The following is a 7,500-nucleotide window of genomic DNA, read 5'->3' as shown; positions in this document are numbered from 1 at the left end:
AAAGATTTATCAGTATCATTACAGACCGCTATATTGCCATAAAAATATTACAAATAAGTCACTGCAAACAAATCAGTTATTCAGTGCATTGCGAACCGTGTGAAGTATAAATGTTTACAAAAATAGTGCTCTAGATAATTAAAGCTGAAAAATATGGGATAAAATGTCTGTGCATGATATACCACAAAATAATAATCAATAACTCTCTCTCTCTCTCTCTCATAATACACATGTGTGTCTATAAGTGCTTCCTAATGTTCTTAATTCGATTATTTACGAGTCGTCGCACCAGGGCGCAGCTAACACAGTGGTTTCGTACTTCAAAACGTAGAACCAAAGATTACATAAAAAAACGAATAAATAAGAAAAAACAACAACATAAATGTTACCAATTCCAGAGACCGGAAGGGTGGCGCCCAGTAACACGACCAGCAAGAGTCGTGCGAAGGCAAACGACCTCATCAAAGATCCCAACGACCGTTCGCATCTAAGGAGGTCGTGGCCACCTACCCTATCGGTTTCAATTACCAGTCCTTATGGGCAGCGAGACAAAAAAAAAAAAAAAAAAAAAAAAAAAAAAACAGTTTATATATACATAAATAAACATATATATATGTATACACACACACACAGACACACACACACACACGCAAACACACACACACACACACACACACACACACATATATATATGTAAAATATATTGGCTGTATGTATACATATGTTCATCGAGCTATCGAATATGTGTAAAGAAAGTTCTACAATAACAAAGCAATGCATGTGATTCGTTAACTCACGTCCCTCGGTGCAGTTCTTGAACATTTAAAGACGTAATGCATCTTGATGTTCATTTATTTATATATCTATTCTTATAATTTGCATAGAGGAGGTTATGAGGATATGTGTACATGGCGTGGCAAAAAGACATAAAGAGTGGGTAGAGGGGAAGGGAAATGTGAGAGGAAGTAGATAATTGCCCACAGATAAAGAGGAGATACAGACTATGCGAGAGAGAGAGAGAGAGAGAGAGAGAGAGAGAGAGAGAGAGAGAGAGAGAGAGAGAGAGAGAGAGAATGTGTGTGTGTGTGTGTGAGAGAGAGAGAGAGAATGTGTGTGTGAGAGAGAGAGAGAATGTGTGTGTGTGTGTGTGTGTGTGTGTGTGTGTGTGTGTGTGTGTGTGTGTGTGTGTGTGTGTGTGTGTGTGTGTGTGTGTGTGTGGAGAGAGAGAGAGAGAGAGAGAGAGAGAGAGAGAGAGAGAGAGAGAGAGAGAGAGAGAGAGAGAGAATGTGTGTGTGTGGTGTGTTGTGTGTGTGTGTGTGTGTGTGTGTGTGTGTGTGTGTGTGAGAGAGAGAGAGAGAGAGAGAGAGAGAGAGAGAGAGAGAGAGAGAGAAGGTGATAGGAAGAGAGAGAGAGAGAGAATGTGTGTGTGTGTGAGAGAGAGAGAGAATGTGTGTGTGTGTGTGTGTGTGTGTGTGTGTGTGTGTGTGTGTGAGAGAGAGAGAGAGAGAGAGAGAGAGAGAATGTGTGTGTGTGTGTGTGTGTGTGTGTGTGTGTGTGTGTTGTGTGTGTGTGTGTGTGTGTGTGTGTGTGTGTGTGTGAGAGAGAGAGGGAGAGAGAGAGAGAGAGAGAGAGAGAGAGAGAGAGAGAGAGAGAGAGAGAGAAGGTGATCGGAAGAGAGAGAGAGAGAGAATGTGTGAGGAAGGGAGGGAGAGAGAAAGAGAGGAAGGAATTTTATAACTGCTTTCATGCGACATCCGCGTTCCCTCCACGCGTATCTTCGATCCGTCCTGATGTAAGCGAAACTTTATCACTAAACGCGAAGATTACCTGTCTCTGCTGAAGAAAATATCCGTCACATATTCAACAGATATTTCTTATTCTCAGTAGCGGCTAATACTGCATTTTATTTTGTGTCACAAGAAGCTTAATGAATTCAATAAAGATATTGGATATCTCGAGCATGATGTCGGGATATCTGGCTCAGCTTGCATCCCCTTTCTTTCATAATGGAGCAAATGGAATAGGGTACATACCAGTAAAACTTTGATTTTTCCTACATATACGTCATGGTAGTAAAATCAGCATCTTCCTTCTGCATATTTTATGATAGGAAAAGAGGTGTCTTTCCTCCTGCATTTTTCATCTTTTAAATTTTTGTTTAACGTTTCAGCAAGATCCTGAAAATCCTCTCCTAAGCTGGTACACTCTAAAATTGTAACGACAAATGATGTTCCTACATGTGTTATCCAGCGTTTTGATTATGCACTTTCGTCAGGTGTGTATTTGTCGAATTGAATCCGATAGAACCCCACAAATTTGTTCCGCATTAGGCAAGACTAGAGCGGAATACTGAGACGAGACGATACCGGTGACACTAACAAGACCTGTCTCGTCTGCAGTCCTGCGTCGAGTGTAGATAATTATCTCTACCTTCCTCTGATATTCCTTCCTTTCTTTACTATGATCTCCCTTCTTTTCACTCTTTCTTCTCCTTAAGATATTTTAGTCGTCTGGAGCATTGCTGTGCACATCCCGTTTGCTGTTTACATTCAGTTTGTTACATAACTTACAGAATTGACAATCGAGTAGCAATAAGAGGCAAGATCAGAAGTTTTGCAAAATATGAGCGATAATAAAAATCGGTGCAAAAAAGTTGTAACCAGCTTTAACTTGATGGTGTACATTCGAAATAAGAGATGCAAACCTATTCTGCAAAGCTAATGATTGAAAGTTGTTTTTAGCTCGATGCATATGCTGTATATTGAACTCAAAATGTCACTTGAATTCAACCCATGTTATTGTACAAATGGAGTTCATCACATTTTTGCCAGAACAGTATATTGTTGAAATATGTTCTTGACAACCTATACACCACCAAACGTATAATTTCTAACGAGGAAATGAGTTCCCTAGAGCGATTTTCCCTTTAAAATATTTATGAAAGGCATTGGAGGTTGATTATGCAAATGTTTCCCAGATATGCCGTAAGCACGCGTTACAAAAGTATATACCGTGTTGAAATTCAATAAACATCCACAATATCACCCAATATGCAAGCCATATTTATAGACGCACGAGTTAGCGCGATAATCTTCCTGTTTTACACGAAAGACACTTAGCAGTCATCCAATATGTTTCCTTTAAAAAAAGAAAAGAAAAGAAAAAATATATTTAGTATTATAACGGAGATATTACCTGGGTCCATTAAGATAAAATATGTAAATGTCTTCAAATAGCCTTTGGAATTTATAGGCTATTTAACTGAAGGTGACAGGTGACAAACACAATTAAGATACTCGTAACAGAAGTTTATATTCGCAGCAGAGTTTCTCCAAGAACTCATTCTCGTGTCGGATCTCAGGGGAAGGGCAGGAGCTCTTCAGGATGTTGCCAGCTAGGATCTTGATAAGAAACCTCCCGGGGTTTTGCAGTCAGGGTAGTTTGAAGTCTATGCTTTGGATTTGAAATTTAATAGTAATGTTATTAAAAAGCTTTCTTTTTTTATTCTGTTATTGACTCTTGTACAAAATGGGAATATTTTTCCAACCTGGAAATAGCATTGTCTCGTCTGTGTCTAGAGACAATGGAAATCCTTGTGGAATTTTCTTATCGTTTATCTTTTCACTGTTAAGAGGTCTGTCTGCAATTTGCATATCCCACAATTTTATATTTTCATGTTAAGAATAACATGTTTAACATGAAGATGTCAGAAATAGTTTAGTTATTGCTTACAATAAGGTCGACGCCAAGTTTTCATGGAGTTATTAACGTTTTCATTATGTATCAATACAAGATTGGAGAGATTAACCATAGGATCCTGGCTATTGAGCATGCGCACTGGAGATTAGGATTTAACTTTAAAATGGCACCAACTTTTGTGACGCTTACGGAAGACGCTGCATCACATTTGAATTTTCAGCCAGACTGCATCTTATTTAATGTTGCATGGTTAATAAATATCGTGTTCGTTAAAGCCCTGAAAAAACTATTCATAGTGTGCTGAGCTTTTGTGACTGATCTATGAGTTCTGTGGTGATTATCCATTGATCATGTAAAAGGGGCAAAGATTGCAAATCCCTTCGGCGGTAACAATATATATATATATCTTCTAATGGGGATTTGAGCTCAGAAATAGTTATTCTGCCAAATCATTTGACAAACTAATTCTGTAAACAAGCATTTTGCTAAATAAACTGTTTCATTTCCAAAGTGTTGGGTTGTTAAGCTGACATTTACTTTACTAAGCAGTTACCGATCTCTCTCGTGACATTAGAGATTTTGAGGTTAGAATATGTCTCACATTTTACCAATGTTCTGGTAAAGATAAGTTCTATTACATTTCTCTTTGGATAGAATTTTGCTGAAAGCATTTTTGACTTCAGGCTGTGGACTAATGCGATAGTCACGAGGCTTTGTATAAAGATAAAGCGAGTTCTTTACTATTCCAAAACAAGCTTTTCAAGAGCAGCTGCACTCTTAATCTACTTAGCTAGAATAATATGCTAAATTAGTATGCATAATAATCCTATACATATATGTTTGCGTTCGTCTAATTGAACCGTTTTAATTTCAACATCGTTGGGTGATCAGACCGACTCAGCTGAGTAGTGTATACAAACACGGACGCGAGGAAGATGGAACACACACACACACACACACACACACACACACACACACACACACACACACACACACACACACACACACACACACACACACACACACACACACACACACAAACATATACATATACATGTATACATACATATACAAATAGATGTGTAAATGTTGTTTTCATTTTATTTTTTCTCTTGATACTTTTGCATATATATCAATAAATGTCACTCCCGAACAGACCTGTGTATTACCCTTTCCTCCATGAATGAAGAAGAACTTCCATTAGGTAATATAAATCACACTGCAGCTCTGAATTACAAATTTATAAGAATTTGGATATCACCACTTATAAATTGTTATATTGTTACGTAAATTGGGAGGGCCATTTAAAAAATCGAGCTTGTGTAATGAATTTATATTAAAATCTTACCTTACCTACAGAGGAATGATTTAACAGAGTATCAAAGATGCCATCATCATCTTTAGAGGCGTTGTGCATGATAGTGCTAACCAGAGTGCCATGCATATCCTCTCCCTGACCTCCCAATCTCTCTTGCTCGTTGTTTCCGTGGGGGGCTTAGGAGACAGAGACTGAGGGGTTACCCCTGCCTCGTTCCTCAGCCTTCGCTTCGACTCATTTTGCAGGGTGTTTTCTTCTCTCTTTTTCCTGTTCCTTTTCTCAAGTCATATTTCATCCATAAAGGAATGTTTGCTCAAATCTGTTTCCAGTACCCTCGAAGAACATTAAATGCATCATAAACTTTATAAAGAACATACGAGTTATTACTGACAATTACTCTCATTATCTTATACAAAAAGGCAGAGGTTCCAATATTTTCCTGGCAAATTATTTAAATTCATCTAAATTAAGCGTTGACCCGACGGCCTGTTAGAATCAACCACACAGCCAACAGGTGAGGACAATGCGAGTCGTACTGTCGATAAATATCGTTATCTGATGGTATTTGCGAGAAAGTTCTTGCGAGAAAGCTCATCGTCTGTGAAAAACAACTGTAAACACGAATCTTCAGTACTATTGAACGTTCTATTGTCTATGAATACCGTGATGTGATTTGCTAAAGGCACATTGTCAGTAACCTCAAGCCTTAGGTTAGACCAGTTTAAGGTAAACTTCTCTCTCTGTCTCTGTCTGTCTGTCTGTCTGTCTCTCTCTCTCTCTCTCTCTCTCTCTCTCTTTCTTTCATCCAGTCGTTTCTTGATGTACAATTCTGGTTAATATTTCAAAATCATAAAGTACACAATTCATCACTTTATTCACAGGCTTGAAAAGAGAGGAAGATAACAAAGACCTTGAATGTGTTTCTAAAAGTTGACAGACCTTCAATTATACATATTGTTTTTTTTATGTTTATTTATTTATTCATTTATCTAATTAATTTTAGCGTTTGTAGTGACTCAAGTCAGAGTAATGTTCAGAATTTCACACTGATTTAATGTGCATTAAGTGTCATTCAATAATTCCTATGTACTGACTTCCAACATCAGCGTTAGAGTAGTGGATCTCATGTTACTCTTTTACCAGGTGTGGAGAACACTTGTAAAGGAATATGCTGCTTTTAGTATTGCCATTTCATTCATCTTCACTTAATTAGCGGGAAAATATATTAGCCTTCCATCTGAAGGGGTACCCGGGAGAGGTAAAGGAAATTAATTATCAATAATTGTTCCTTATAATTGTTGTTACATATTTTTGAAGGGTGTCAGCAAAACATTCCTGGGTAATCAACAACAGAAAAGTGTCTAATCTGTTTGAAATCTGACGTTTTTGATTTACTTTTAAACGTGTTTAATCACTGTTAAGCTGAATCAAGTTAATTTTCATTATCTCTCAAGTACTCATTTACAAGACCCAGGAAGTGATATTTAATTCTTTAGTGATAACCAAAAATGTGATGTTTGACATTTGAAGGTTAAAAGGATATAAATTTCATTTGATGGCATCACTGGCGAATGTTGAAAAGTCAAAGTGACATTATTTCAACATATTATATGATAGTAGGAATATCTAACAGCTTAATGTAACTTCAAGAGTAATTGGGGAATATTTGATTGATTGTTTGGAAATACACACGCACACGCACGCACGCACGCACGCACGCACGAACACACACACACACACACACACACACACACACACACACACACACACACGCACACACACTTTGGTTATTGTGAACATACTGCAATGACTACATAGCATTTCACATCGTCTAATAGTGTAGTCTTTGTTATATATGATTTTATTCACAATAGGTCATGATTTTTCTCTTCTTTTTTCACATTTCTACTTTTATTCAGACATAATCGATCAAGGAGGTAGGCGTGGCTCCCCGAAATGGCATGCTCGTTCGATCGATGTCGCCCACACGAAATCATTTTCAGGCTACTGATCAAGATTACCTTTTTTATTTATTTTTTTTTTTCATTATCCGGGTGTTGATTTTGATTTCGTATATTCTCCCAATGAATGGATTATGAGTGAAAGCAGAGAGAGTGAAAAAATGAAGGTGAATTGGTTATGTTTCAAAAGTTTTTCGTGTTTATTTTTTTCTAATCTAATAATGTGTACCTTTATAATGGAGATTTTAAATTAAGCTTGCCTGTCGAAGACTGTAGAAAACCTTATATATATTCTCCTTCTCCTTTCTTTTCTTTCATTCTCTTTCTCTCTGTCTGTCATTTTCTTTCTTTTTTCTATCTCTCTCGCTCTCTCCTCTTCATTTCTCTCTCTCTCTGTCTGTCTGTCTCGCTCCTCCTTTCTTTTTTTTCTGTCTGATTCGCTCTCCCATTTCTTTTCTCTCTCTCATTCTTTGCGTGAGTGGTGTTTACGACATGTAAGCATTTAGGCTTATTCCTGCATAA

Source organism: Penaeus monodon, chromosome 6 (genome assembly GCF_015228065.2).
Source record: "Penaeus monodon isolate SGIC_2016 chromosome 6, NSTDA_Pmon_1, whole genome shotgun sequence".
Lineage (NCBI taxonomy): Eukaryota > Metazoa > Arthropoda > Malacostraca > Decapoda > Penaeidae > Penaeus > Penaeus monodon.
This window is presented reverse-complemented; position numbering follows the sequence as displayed.